This window comes from Amphibalanus amphitrite, unplaced genomic scaffold (assembly GCF_019059575.1).
Source record: "Amphibalanus amphitrite isolate SeventyFive unplaced genomic scaffold, NRLGWU_Aamphi_draft 000000F_arrow, whole genome shotgun sequence".
NCBI lineage: Eukaryota > Metazoa > Arthropoda > Thecostraca > Balanomorpha > Balanidae > Amphibalanus > Amphibalanus amphitrite.
Genome location: NW_024881498.1, coordinates 2496479 through 2511088, shown reverse-complemented (window position 1 = coordinate 2511088; position 14610 = coordinate 2496479). Strand labels below are relative to the sequence as shown.

General features: G+C 52.0%; 1 long non-coding RNA gene across 1 annotated transcript; it reads left to right on the top strand.

Moving 5' to 3' along the window:
- Positions 1 to 216: 216 nt before the first annotated feature.
- On the top strand, positions 217 to 2346 carry LOC122390778. The gene is made up of 3 exons (XR_006258258.1): positions 217 to 248; positions 827 to 1151; positions 1661 to 2346. It is a non-coding gene; the product is annotated as an uncharacterized LOC122390778 (long non-coding RNA).
- The last annotated feature ends 12264 nt before the right edge of the window (positions 2347 to 14610 follow it).

Sequence of the window (14610 nt, the reverse complement as noted above, 5' to 3'; positions counted from 1 at the left end):
AACGTAAATTCATGGGTTTTTCCCCATATTCATGGCATAGTACATGGATATGGGTTTTCCCATGTTGTCTTGCAGTAAAAGTGGCCACCGGTCTTAGTTAGGACGGCCGGTTTCTTTTGCGCGGCGTAGTTAGGTCGCCGCCCTCCTCGCGAGGCCAGTAACGTAAGTTAGGGCCACTAAAAAAAAAAAAAAAAAAAGTGATGAATTCCGTTGATATTATTTGTGAGTATAGGTGCACGTTACACTGGGTGGGTTGTTTTATTGGAGATATGATAAGTTACCTTATTATAGATATCTAATATTACTTGCAGCAGCTAGGGAACATTTTTAATAAGTCTTTGGTGCACAACATTATTGCCTAGTTGACTGTTAATTGAGATTACAGGCTACAGTTTGAAGATAGGACTTAAACAGTGAACACTTTTTTGATAATATAGCTAAGGAAGCCCTCAGCGTCCCACAAAGTAAATCTCGTCGATCTTTTCTCATTTTTTAATACTCTGCCTGCATGGGCCTGCTGAAGTTAATGTTTGTATGCCTAGATTATTGACAATGCGGCAATGCTCCTCAGTATCCTTGTGTGGTGAAATGTGAACGTTAAATCGCATAGGTACCTACTAGCATACCTGCTCTTGCCTGAAACCGTTTTTTCGGCTAAAAGTCTGGACTCTTGCGGTTAGGTTGTTAACTATTTGATGTGATGTTTTCCTAATTGCCTTATTTTGTTCAATCATGGGATTTTACAATATCTGTGATAAGTTCTCAAGGTTTTGATTGGTACGTAGGTACCTATGTCCTATATTGATATGATAATGCTCTTTTTCAGATCTTGGTCTGTGAGCATAAACTTTGAAGATGGAGTGAGGTTGAGCCAAGTCATAGCCAGATCATTATCAACTTGTACTTGTATTCATGGTAATGTGGTTGATTGAAGAAAATGATGAACTGAACTTTTTAAATAGGTACCTATAACCTATCCAAAGAGAAGAACGTGCTGTCAAGCTGGATTTCTCAATGTAAGCAGTCTGTTCCAAGCACTGTTCTACTGAAAATGTTCATCCAACCACCCAACCAGTTCATCCAACCAGCAACCTATCCACTGATGCTGTGGCTGATGGCGGAGGCAAAGCACCAACTGTCCTTGATGCCTGGTAAATAGTATGGACCATTTAATTTTTATACCAAAGAAATAGATTTATTACTATTGCCAGCCTTATGCTAGACTTGTCTAGAGTATTAGCCAAACCTGTCTCAACATTTCATCTAGCTGCTTCTTCATATGTCATTAGATTTTGTATTACTCTTAGAAGGGCCAGTGCTGATTAAGTCTAAGGGTCAGGCAACTCTGATGATGATGAGAGAAGCAACTGGCTGCAAAACTGTGACAATAACAGCATCACTCAACATTATCAGGACAACCATAGTACTTATATCTCACCTCAAACATTTTGAAGACTCATAAAATGATCATGCTTATGTCTGATTATATGTTATATGTATGTTATTTGTGTGTGTTCATGTGCGATGTGCATATCTATGAGAGAAATATACCTGTGGGCTGTGCGTTCTCCTATCATGTGCCAGTGAGAGGAAAGAGCATGGGTTTGTGTATCTGTTCATGTGCTTAATGTTAATATCTGTCCCCCCTGTGCTGGTGCAGGTGTGTGCACAAGTAGATGAGTGCCGTTCATCGCCGCCGTCTTCCTGGACCTTCGCTCATCGCCGTCGTCTGTCGGGGCCTGCAATTCGGTCGTCGCCGTCTGCCGAGGCCAGCCAGCTCCACATTGATTCCTGCCTATCGCCGCCGTTTGCGGGGACCTGCAATGTCGCTGCCGTCGTCAGCCAGAGAAGCTGGTCACAGTCATCGAAGAACAGTGATATCCGCCGTTCGAAGAGCTGTGTAATATATATCATGTGTTGTCGCCTGTCAGTTCCCAGTGGAGTTCTCATGTGCCGTCCGTCGACTGGCGTGTCCCATGATATGACATCTGAGGGTCACCCACCGGCCACCGTTTACCGGCGACTCTGAGGGCCAGCAGCCCCGAGTCCCTAGATATCCTCAGCTCGCACCCGGCAGCAGTCTCTGTCGCATCTGGAGTGTAGTCTATTCTAAAATACTTGATGCATTGCGCTGCTTCTTGTGTTAATCTGCTGGGAAACTTGGAAAGTGTTAACAACGATATATGTGCGAAGTGGAAGCTGTGTAAAGTCGTCTGCATATTAATTTCAACGGTGGTTAATGCGAAGTGATATTGGTCGAAACTGTTTTGTTATTCGTAAGCTTGTCATTGAGTATGACTTCAGGAATGGAATTGCGCGCCTCGCAATATCAACGAAAAAGTGAGAGTTACGGTGCCAGCAAAAAGTAAGATTATTGTCGCTGTATGACAGCGGCGGGTTATATTGCTGCTCGCCGAGAGGTCCCTGAGGGCGTCGGCGGGCGCCGTCCGGCTGTGCACCCCCGAGGAGGCCCACATCAGCACATCTGACGGTCGCCCAACGGCGACTCTGAGGGCCCCGCTGGCGTCTTGGAGTACCATGCAGGTCTCTGAGAACCGCTCAGAGCTCCGGAAGGCATCCTACGGGCCACTAAAGGCAACACACAATCTCTCACATAGTCACGCTTAGATCTGATAGGTCTCATACCGCCATCTGAGAGCCCCACGCCAGCGCTTTTCATAGCGGCCCCCACATCGACTTCTGCAAGAGCCCATCTCGGCGCCTCTCGGGACTCCACACCGGCGCCCCTTTTGGCCCCACAGCGGCACCTCTAAGGGCTCCACACCAGTGCTTCTGTGGGCCCCACACCGCACACGGCACACTGGCACCTCTGATGGCCCACACCGGCCATTCTGAGGGCACTCATCAGCGCCTGAGAGTACCACGCCGGTTTTCAAGGGTTGTACAGGCTTCTGAAGACACCACGACAGCTCTTAAATCTCGCTGAGCTTCAATAGGTCCAATAATTGCCTCTGAAAGTAAACGCCAGGGCTCTCATAGCCACACACCGGCACCTGTAGGACTTCTTTATATCAGCGACTCGTCTCACCGGCACATCCGTCATCCGATGGCCGCCCACTGGTGATTCTGAGGGCCCCCGTCGGCATCCCAGAGTACCACGCCGGTCTTCAAGGGCCCCACAGGTCTACTGAAGGCACCACACAAGCTCTTCAATAGTCTTGTTGAGCTCCATTGGGTCCCTTACCTGCCCGGGCCTGAGACTCCATTTCAGCGCTTCATAGCTCCACACCGGCACCTGTAGGGGCTCCGAACCGACGACTCTGGGGGCCGCACTCTGTCGTACAAAGCCCTGCCTCTGAGTACCCTATACCGATCTATCATAGGATCAACACCGGCGCATCAGACGGCCACCCACCGGCGAATCTGCGGGCCCATACTACCGTCTGCCGAGTCCCGTGATATCCGCGACTGCCACCCGTCGGTAGTCTCAGTCGCAGCTTTGAATGTAGTCTGTTTACCTAATCTGACCTTACCTTACTTACCTCGATTCAATTTAACCATTTGTGCCCTTTTTTCATTCGATCATGCTCTTTTCGCTTTGTATTTCAATAGCCGCGCCCGCCGAGCGGTCCCGCGGCGGCGGCGGCCGGCGCCGGCCGGCTGTGCACCCTCGGTGACGTCATCCCGCCACCTGCGCAGAAAAGCTGCGCACTGGGATGATTCTACCTGGTATATACTGCCTTGCCTACGCCTATGCGCGCCTATGCAATGCCGTATAAGTTGTTTTAGGGCCTTGGCGCCATCTGGCGCTCTGGCTCTGTAATGGCAAAATTCTTGTACAAAAGCTGCAAGGTAAGGAGCGAGGTGAAGATTGCGTAATGAGCCCTAAGAAAAATGATGATTTTGATGACGCTCAAAGCACTCCAGAAAGCAATGATCTTTTACAGACAGAACATAATGAATTGTTTTTGCTTGAGCGGCACTCATCTATAAACAGCTTTATTAGCTATACATGATGCTCATTTACTTGGAAAACCGAGAAGTTGCCTTTTTTCACCTATAAAAATTGAAGCGTAGTAGAGTTACTAATGACGTCATCAATTATTTGCGCATATTTGTAACATATATGATCACTGTTGTGTTTTACGGAAAGGCGCGCGCGCGCGATCACGGCGAGTGTGGTGTAATATGCCGGAACTCGTTTTATTCTAAAAATGCCAATATACCAGCGTCGTGTTTTTGCTGTTGCAAAGCCTTTGGTTGGAGTGAAGTCAGAAGATAACATTTTTACCATACCGCACACTGGAGAGCAGTTCAAAGATGAAGCGTAAGTAGTCGCGCCTTTTTTTACAATTGTGGCGCACCGTCGATAAGTGGATGCGTTACGCACTGTTTTAGCCTATTTTTGTATTAAAAACAAGCTCAAAGGCTTAATGGACCAAAATAGATAGTGCTTATGGAGAAACTGCAGCCAGTTGAAGTCAGTTGAATGTACAGAAGTGTCTGGCTTTGAAGGGCACGCAAAACTTGGGCATGATATTTTCCAGTTACTCAGCATTGTACGACCAAATGGTAGGAGTAGGCGTTTACAGAACAAGCTTTGCTTTGTGTAAGCTCTGGGTCTGTCAATTCATTCATTCAAACATTTAATATAATAAATTTTGGTTAGAATGATAGGTCTTTCCGGTCAGGTCATGACCTTGCTTGTCCTGAAGTCAATTTTATTCACAAGACCTTTCAAGGTCAACTTATAGTTCATTTCCTTCGGTCCGGTGGCATGTCCCAAGGGCATGGCCTCGTACCACTGCTGTGTATATTAAGTGCACTAACTACTGAGTATGAATGTGAGTTGCTTATGATAAAAGCCCGGGTCTGATGCCAAAATATAAATAGAAAAAAATGTGGCTCTCTAGGACTATAACCAATACCTAAGCATTTTTCTTGAAAACAGCTTTTTAGAGTTGTTGCCCTCTGGAGGCTAAACCATTGACCTGATGTCAAATCTGAGTACATGGGAAAAGAGCATTATAAGAGCTATGTAATCCACTTTTCTGCTTTGCTGTTGCTCTTTTGGTTCCAGAGTTAGCCTCGGATGTTTAGAAAATTGTTGAAATAGACAAAATTTGACCTTTGATGACCTCTGGTTACCTGACCTTATAATATAAAGACCAAAGTATTTCAGCTATTGTATTTGACACTTTTTCGATTGCCGCTTAGGTAGGTACCGTGTGTCACTATGTGGCCCGGGAGCCAAGTTAGACCGAGGGGAGGCGTGAAAACGCCCCCCCCCCCCCCAGCATGACATGGAAAATTCTCAGGCCACCAGCAAAGTGTGGGTTAAGGAATAACACCTAACCTAACCTTGCCTGACATAGCCTACTGACCTATTCTTTACTTACCTACAGCCTGCTCTTCTACAGCCTAGCTACTTTTGTACAACCTATAACCTACTAATATGCAACCTGGCAGCCTTACATGTACATACAACCTCTTGTATAAATTAAGCTGTGTTTTATAAGTATCGTTTCAACTCACCTAATGTGATATGTAAGTGGGTATGGCAATATGTTGCAGAGGAACTCAGTATGGAGGTCAAAAATTTGTATGACAAATCATTCCTCTCAGCCAATAAGACTTGAAACAGGAGTAGGCTCCTTCCTAGTCATTTTAGAGGCAATCAAATATTGAACTCTGAGATGAGATAACTGAATAGCTTAACCCGCGCCCCGTAGGGCTATCGGCGGACCCTACCACCCGTAGGGGGAGGGGCGTTGCGGCCCCCTCCCAAGATCTCGGAATTAACCGGCCAATTTTCAAAATTCAAACGGCGTTTGATAGCCCCACCGGGGAACTACCTTGTGACCAAATTTAATTGACCTAGGTCGAACCGATGACATCACAGGTCAGGTGAAAGGTCGGATTTTCACCGTTCACAGGCATTTCAAGAAATATGTTGTGAAATCGAGTAAATTGGTAAGTTATTGAAAACCATCGATGGTATATTGTTCGGCAAACACATTGCTATCTGAGGTCACGGATACTAGGTCAGGTCACTGGGGGTCACAATATAAAAGTGTTGTGTGATACATGTTTTATGGTCCATTTTACATGACAAATGCGATTATGTGGGTCAGGCAGCCTTTGGGGCCAGCTTAGGTTACGTCTTGGTGAAGGTCAGGTCAAGATCAGGTCAAATTAGGTCAAATTTCAAAGTTGATATTTTTCATAAAATGGGTATCGATTCGATGCAGCTCGTCATGGGGAGTCTAATGGTGGCCTTTGTTTTGCCCTACGTGGTCTAGAATTGCCAAAAATTGAGTTTAAAAATTTGACGTCATCATTTTTGAACGCTTTTTTCGCTATAACTTGGCCAAAATACGAATCTGAAATTTGGTATGTAGATAGAAGACGGTAGGTACTATCACATATATTCCGTTTCCTACGAAACTTAAAAAACTTTTTTTTTGGCTAATATATCAAAAAAAATGCTTTTTTTGATTTTTGGGGGTCAAAGCTCAAAAATTTCAAAAATTCGAGATAGCGGTTTTGTAGCCCTGTCAATTCTACACCTTTTATGTTTGATCATATTTCTGTATCTTCAAAGCTGTAGGCCTGACAGCTCTTCTCGCGAAGGTCTTTTTTCGGTCGAAAATGGCAGAACATGACGTCATTCTGACGTCATTTGTGGCCAACCTATAATAGCCTCTGGAAAGAAAATTGGTCACAATGTGTAAAATCGATGCCCGGAGGGGTCCTGCAAGTTTGGTGGCGATATCTGCAGCCGTTTAGGATATATCGGCGGAAAAGGACAGGGGGCCGTTTCGCCCCCCCCCCCACCCTACGCGGCGCGGGTTAAACCCCATAACAGTGATGTCATGTTCTGGAATTTTACCTAGCTAATGAAATCTTAGCTCACAAAATGGTCTTTGGGAGAAGCCCATCAGTGATGGTTGCAAATACTTGGTAGGTCTAGGTACCTACCTTTCTTTAAAAATAGAGGAAAATGTTCTGGAGGAAAACGACGAAGAGTTGGTTGTTCCGCAAAACTACTCGGATTTCAAAAAAAAGGAATATTGATCCCTAAAGATGACAAAAATGGGAATTTTCCATGCCCTTTTTACAACCTAAAGACATGCACAAAAAAAAAATCCAGATTAAAAAAGGAAAATTTTCCAGTAATTGTGCCTGGTTAATCCAGGTACCAAACTTCAGCCAATAGATATATTTTCTTTACCTTGATGATGATCAAAATTACCACAAATTGAAATTCAAAAATGTTATTTTGAAATGTTTCCATTTTCCTTAGTAAGAAAAAAGAAATGAATTGATCACTCAAAACCAAACTAGTACCGAGGTGACTTTGGTCACGACTCACGTGTCTGTATGCCGGCAGCGAGTACCGGGACCGGTGTGAGCTGTACGTAGGTGACTTTGGTCACGTGTCCGTATGCCGGCAGCGAGTACCGGGACCGGTGTGAGCTGTACGTAGGTGGCTTTGGTCACGTGTCTCTGTCTGTATGCCGGCAGCGAGTACCGGGACCGGTGTGAGCTGTACGTAGGTGGCTTTGGTCACGTGTCTCTGTATGCCGGCAGCGAGTACCGGGACCGGTGTGAGCTGTACGTAGGTGGCTTTGGTCACGTGTCTCTGTCTGTATGCCGGCAGCGAGTACCGGGACCGGTGTGAGCTGTACGCCCAGGAGGTGTGGGTGTGCCAGTGCACCGGTCACACGGGCCTGACGCACAAAGAGGCCTGGGACAGTGAGCACAAGATCAGGAACATGCTGGAGGCGTCGTTCCCGGAGTTCCTGCACAAGCCGATTCTGTCGGTGGTGCACCACAGTGAGTAGCCGCGCCGAGCGGGTCAGGGTGGCCACTAGCCAGCCATTCGCTCTGCTGTACTGATTACGTTCGGGTGGCCGCTGGTTTAACAGTTCACTGTACTGCACTGTGAGGGGACGGTGGTTTACTGTTTTAGTCAGTGCTGGGTGTGTTTTAAGTGTCCAGAACAGACCGAAGAGTAGAGGTAATTCAAAGGTACTGAGTCACGATTTGCTGGCTTACCTACATGCTTTTTCCTTTTTCAAAGACGCTAATGAATTTTCTTCAGATGACTGTTTGATACTGATATGCGTTTTTTCCCTTTCCAGGTACTAAATCTTTGGATGCTCTAATAGACGAGGTTCTGACCCTCATCCACAATCGATTTCATACTGGAGAGGTAGTCATCTGCCACAAGCATGACAAGTAAGTAACGCTCCATTTCGCTGGATGTAGGTCAGTCAGTATTTGACACTGCTGCCATCTGATCCCTTTCAAAGTCCCCAAAATGGCTTGGAATGTGTGTCGGTAGCAATGTCGATGCTCATCTCGTACGCGCTCAACCCAGTGTGGTGAGAAGACGAACCGCGTGCGCCGTGCGCTACTAATGGTGTCGGCGAGCGGTCACCAGTCGCCTGTGACTACTGTGCCGGCTCTCGATCACCTCCCTCCCCTCGTGTCTCCGAGTGTCTGTGGCAGTGTCTGTGGGCGCCCGTCACGGCCGCGTGCCCTCTCCGGCAGGGCCCGCGGTGCGGTGGTGGCCGTCACCGACCCGGAGAACGCGTGCAACTCTCCCTCCAGTGACAAGGAGAACAAGTCCGGCGAGCCGGCCAACGGCCGCTTCCCGCCGGCGCACCTGCCGCTCGGCTACACCGTGCGGCTGGAGCAGTCGGGACGCGAGCTGGCCAACCTGACGGCCGCCGAGCTGAGGTGAGGGGCGCCGCCGCGCCGTGCAGGCCGGCAGAGGCAGTGGGACGCTGGTCAGGGTACCGCGGGACACGGGACAGGGCTGACTTCTGACCGCGGTTGCGGCGGAACAATACCGGCTGGTCTGGTGTAGGGTGCGTGGACTTTTTTGTGGACAGGTATCAAATCCAGTTACGGATTGCTTTATTGATTACTTATTTTTTAAATCGTATTTTATTTCATTTTTGTTACATTTATTCATGATACCTACGGTAAGGTCTACGTTTCTTATAAAATATTTTAGTAAGAACACTGATTTCGTCATCACCCCATGCTGGGCACTTGCAGTATGTAGTCCACGGCATCTTCAGTATGGTTTTCAACATGTGCCTGTCGGCTGTGTGACGCCGGGCGGCGCCGCTGACCTCGCGACCGGCTGACGATACCGCTGTCCCCCCAGCCGCGCCGAGCGGCTGCCCAACCGAGACATGCTGCGACTGTTCGTGCGCTCGAACGCCGTGCGCCAGGGCACCAGCAGCACGGCGCCCTGGGTCGTGTCGCCGCACCTCTTCGTCCAGCTGGGACTCAAAAACAAGATCGCCTCCATCTTCCTGCCGCAGTCTGAGCGGGTACGTCGTCTGGGGATGGAGTGCGGCCCCACCGTCTGGGGATGGTGTGCGGCCCACCGCCGACTCCCTACCGGCCGCTGTGGATTCGCGCTGTGTGCTCGCCCATTTTGGACTGTATACAATATACATGGCACAATCCCCTGTGTTTGTTGCGTACCATTCAGTCCTACAGTCCCGAAATGCATAGTAAACACTGGTCGGCGCTCAGCCTTCGAAAGCTTTGTGACTCAATGAATCGTTTCATGGCTTTTTAATGAAGTACTTCCCTTCCGACTGTGGCTTGTTGGACTGTTATTTTACTCATTGTTCAGTATCATGATAAGCATTGTATTTTTTTTTCAGAAGAACGGCATTAACTCGTCGCTGCCCCCCAAGAAGCGGAAGCTGGTTGATGCGCCCAAAGAGAAGGAGAAGCCGTCAAAGAAAGCCAAGCCCAGCATCGACCCGCCTCGAACTCCGAGCAAGTCGTCAGCTGGTGCCGGCGCGGCGCGGGTGCCAGCCGCGGGCGCTCCCGATTCGGACAGCAGCGACTGCGAGGTGCTGGCCAACATCGCCTCCTCGTCCAAGACGAAGACGGTGCTGAGCGTCACGCTGTCGCCCAAGGCCAGCGAGTGTCGCTCGTCGCTGTCGGTGGTGCTGTCGCCTCTGAGGGACGCGGCGCCGGAGGTCGACAGCGACGACTCGGACGACGTCAAGCTCAGCGTTCTCGCCAAGTCGCCGACCAAAAAACTCTCCCTGGGTTCTGGGTCGTCGCCAGCTAAAAAGGCACTGTTTGGAAAGAGCGGTGGAACGGGTAAAGATGGCAGCAAGAAGAAGGAAAAGAAACCAAAGGACAAAGAGAAGAAGAAAAAGAACAAAGAGGGGTCGCAGGCGAGGAGCGACGCCAAAACGAAACAGACGTCTTCTAAGGAAAAGAAATCGCCGGGCCGACCGAAGAAGGACGTGAAGAAGCAGAATGCCGCCGCCGAAAAGAAGCCAGTGGGCCGGCCTAAGAAGGGTGACCAGAAGGCCATGCGGCAAATGTCGCTCTTCGATCTCGGCAAAAAGGTTTCCGCCACGAAAGTTGGCGACAAGCCGCCTTCCACGCCGCAAAAGGGTACACCGCAGAAGGCCGGATCCCCTCAGAAGAGGCCTGGCTCTGCGCAAAAGTCGCCGGCCAAGCGGAGCGTGCCGCCGTGCGTGCGCCGGCTGGTGCGCCTGCTTGACACCGGGAAAAAGGTGCTGCCGTCCAACTCTGCGGTCAACACGTGCGTCAAGTGGCTGACCCACCAGCAGATCGCCGCCGTCGAGCACGAGCGGGCGCGCCAGCTGATCGAGCGGCGCCGCGCCAAGCTGGACGAGATGCGCCTCATGTCGCGCATGTCGGACGCCCAGAAGGAGGAGTACCTGAAGATGAAAAAGGAGGAGGAGAGGCGCGCCAGGATCACCGACAACAAAAAGGTAGGCGCCGCCAGCCGGGCATGCTCGCCCGAATGCTGCGTTTGGTGGCGGGACGGCTTTGAGCATCTCTAAGTTGCAGGGAGAAGCGGCCTCATCAGCTAATTATGTGCTCACTTGATTTTTTATTGCACTTTATCTTTTTTCTCTTCATATTTTTTTTAATCCTTTTCCTTTCTATATCATCTTTTGATCAACTTGTGTTGATGATTCAAGAATCAGATAACCTTTCAGATTCGTTTTGATCTTTGCGGCTCTTTATTCTATACTGCATCAAAGCACAAGCGACGTCTTGTCTGTGTGAACTCACTTCCTATATGTACTCCCCGGCTCGTCATGGTCTGACGCTGGCCGGTGTGTCGGTGTCAGTTTTTCGAGGACCAGACGCTGCAGCTGTCGCCGCTGCCGGCGCCGGCGCCAGTGCCGCTGCCGGCCGGCCTGCCGCCGCAGCTGTTCGGCGAGGCCGTGATGGTGGCCGAGTTCGTGCACGCCTACTCGCCGCTGCTGGCGCCGGCCGGGGGCGCGCCGCCGGCCGCGCGGCAGCTACTGCTGTCGCTGTCAGGCTGTCGCGCCCACCACCGCACGCTGCTCGACCTGGTCACCATGCTGCTGAAGGCGCTGCTCAGCGACGGGGCGGCAGAGGTGAGCGGGTCGGGAGACGGCCGGTTCCACCGGGTTATACACTAGGGAGACGGCCGGGTTATACAGTCAGGGTCGGGAGATGGCTGGGTTCCACATCAGGAACCGGGAAACGGTCGGTTATAGCCGGGGACGGGAGATGACTGGTTAAGTCGGGACACGGCCGATATATTTACAGCTGGGGCCGAGGTGAGCCGGCCGGGCTGTTTGGTTTTAGTTTAGTGTATCTATGATGAATTTCGGAGTATGGAATTTTGAAGTGACGTGTCGCTCTGTGGTCGGAGGGAGCTGTCTGACGTGTCGCTCTGTGGTCGGAGGGAGCTGTCTGACGTGTCGCTCTGTGGTCGGAGGGAGCTGTCTGACGTGTCGCTCTGTGGTCGGAGGGAGCTGTCTGACGTGTCGCTCTCTTGTCGGAGGGAGCTGTCTGACGTGCCGCTCTGTGGTCGGTGGGAGCTGTCTGACGTGTCGCTCTGTGGTCGGAGGGAGCTGTCTGACGTGTCGCTCTGTGGTCGGAAGCAGCTGTCTGACGTGCCGCTCTGTGGTCGGAGGGTGCTGACGTGTCACTCTGCAGTGGTCGGAGGGAGCTGTCTGACGTGTCGCTCTGTTGTCTGAGGGAGCTGTCTGACGTGTCGCTCTGTGGCCAAAGGGAGCTGTGTGACGTCTCGCTCTGTGGTCGGAGGGAGCTGTCTGACGTGTCGCTCTGTGGTCTGAGGGAGCTGTCTGACGTGTCGCTCTGTGGTCGGAGGGAGCTGTCTGACGTGTCGCTCTGTGGTCGGAGGGAGCTGTCTGACGTGTCGCTCTGTTGTCGGAGGGAGCTGTCTGACGTGTCGCTCTGTGGCCAAAGGGAGCTGTGTGACGTGTCGCTCTGTGGTCGGAGGGAGCTGTCTGACGTGTCGCTCTGTGGTCGGAGGGAGCTGTGTGACGTGTCGCTATGTGGTCGGAGGGAGCTGTCTGACGTGTCGCTCTGTGGTCGGGGGAGCTGTCTGACATTTCGCTCTGTGGCCAAAGGGAGCTGTGTGACGTGTCGCTCTGTGGTCGGAGGGAGCTGTCTGACGTGTCGCTCTGTGGTCGGAGGGAGCTGTCTGACGTGTCGCTCTGTGGTCGGAAGGAGCTGTCTGACGTGCCGCTCTGTGGTCGGAGGGTGCTGACGTGTCACTCTGCAGTGGTCGGAGGGAGCTGTCTGACGTGTCGCTCTGTTGTCTGAGGGAGCTGTCTGACGTGTCGCTCTGTGGCCAAAGGGAGCTGTGTGACGTGTCGCTCTGTGGTCGGAGGGAGCTGTCTGACGTGTCGCTCTGTGGCCAAAGGGAGCTGTGTGACGTGTCGCTCTGTGGCCAAAGGGAGCTGTGTGACGTGTCGCTCTGTGGTCGGAGGGAGCTGTGTGACGTGTCGCTATGTGGTCGGAGGGAGCTGTGTGACGTGTCGCTATGTGGTCGGAGGGAGCTGTGTGACGTGTCGCTCTGTGGTCGGAGGGAGCTGTCTGACGTGTCGCTCTGTGGCCAAAGGGAGCTGTGTGACGTGTCGCTCTGTGGTCGGAGGGAGCTGTGTGACGTGTCGCTCTGTGGTCGGAGGGAGCTGTCTGACGTGTCGCTCTGTGGCCAAAGGGAGCTGTGTGACGTGTCGCTCTGTGGCCAAAGGGAGCTGTGTGACGTGTCGCTCTGTGGTCGGAGGGAGCTGTGTGACGTGTCGCTCTGTGGCCAAAGGGAGCTGTGTGACGTGTCGCTCTGTGGCCAAAGGGAGCTGTCTGACGTGTCGCTCTGTGGTCGGAGGGAGCTGTCTGACGTGTCGCTCTGTGGCCAAAGGGAGCTGTGTGACGTGTCGCTCTGTGGTCGGAGGGAGCTGCCTGACGTGTCGCTCTGTGGCCAAAGGGAGCTGTGTGACGTGTCGCTCTGTGGTCGGAGGGAGCTGTGTGACGTGTCGCTCTGTGGTCGGAGGGAGCTGTCTGACGTGTCGCTCTGTGGTCGGAGGGAGCTGTCTGACGTGTCGCTCTGTGGTCGGAGGGAGCTGTCTGACGTGTCGTTCTGTGGTCGGAGGGAGCTGTCTGACGTGTCGCTCTGTGGTTGGAGGGAGCTGTGTGACGTGTCGCTCTGTGGTCGGAGGGAGCTATGTGACGTGTCGCTATGTGGTCGGAGGGAGCTGTCTGACGTGTCGCTCTGTGGTCGGAGGGAGCTGTGTGACGTGTCGCTATGTGGTCGGAGGGAGCTGTCTGACGTGTCGCTCTGTGGTCGGAAGGAGCTGTCTGACGTGTCGCTATGTGGTCGGAGGGAGCTGTGTGACGTGTCGCTATGTGGTCGGAGGGAGCTGTCTGACGTGTCGCTCTGTGGTCGGAAGGAGCTGTCTGACGTGTCGCTATGTGGTCGGAGGGAGCTGTCTGACGTGTCGCTCTGTTGTCGGAGGGAGCTGTCTGACGTGTCGCTCTGTGGCCAAAGGGAGCTGTGTGACGTGTCGCTATGTGGTCGGAGGGAGCTGTCTGACGTGTCGCTCTGTGGTCGGAAGGAGCTGTCTGACGTGCTGCTCTGTGGTCGGAGGGTGCTGACGTGTCACTCTGCAGTGGTCGGAGGGAGCTGTCTGACGTGTCGCTTTGTGGTCGGAGGGAGCTGTCTGACGTGTCGCTCTGTGGTCGGAGGGAGCTGTCTGACGTGTCGCTCTCTTGTCGGAGGGAGCTGTCAGACGTGTCGCTCTGTGGCCAAAGGGAGCTGTGTGACGTGTCGCTATGTGGTCGGAGGGAGCTGTCTGACGTGTCGCTCTGTGGTCGGAGGGAGCTGTCTGACGTGCCGCTCTGTGGTCGGAGGGAGCTGTCTGACGTGTCGCTCTGTGGTCGGAGGGAGCTGTCTGACGTGTCGCTCTGTGGTCGGAAGGAGCTGTCTGACGTGCCGCTCTGTGGTCGGAGGGTGCTGACGTGTCACTCTGCAGTGGTCGGAGGGAGCTGTCTGACGTATCGCTCTGTTGTCTGAGGGAGCTGTCTGACGTGTCGCTCTGTGGCCAAAGGGAGCTGTGTGACGTGTCGCTCTGTGGTCGGAGGGAGCTGTCTGACGTGTCGCTCTGTGGTCGGAGGGAGCTGGGGCATTCCACGATAGATCGTACCACTTTTTTCCAATTTGACACCCTCATCTCTCGGAATTTGACGAGAATTGGTCTCAGGGGTAATCAGGGGCTCTGAATCCACCTGTAACAATTTCAGGCTTATCAGATAAGTATTTTTTGAGTTATGATGTATAACATT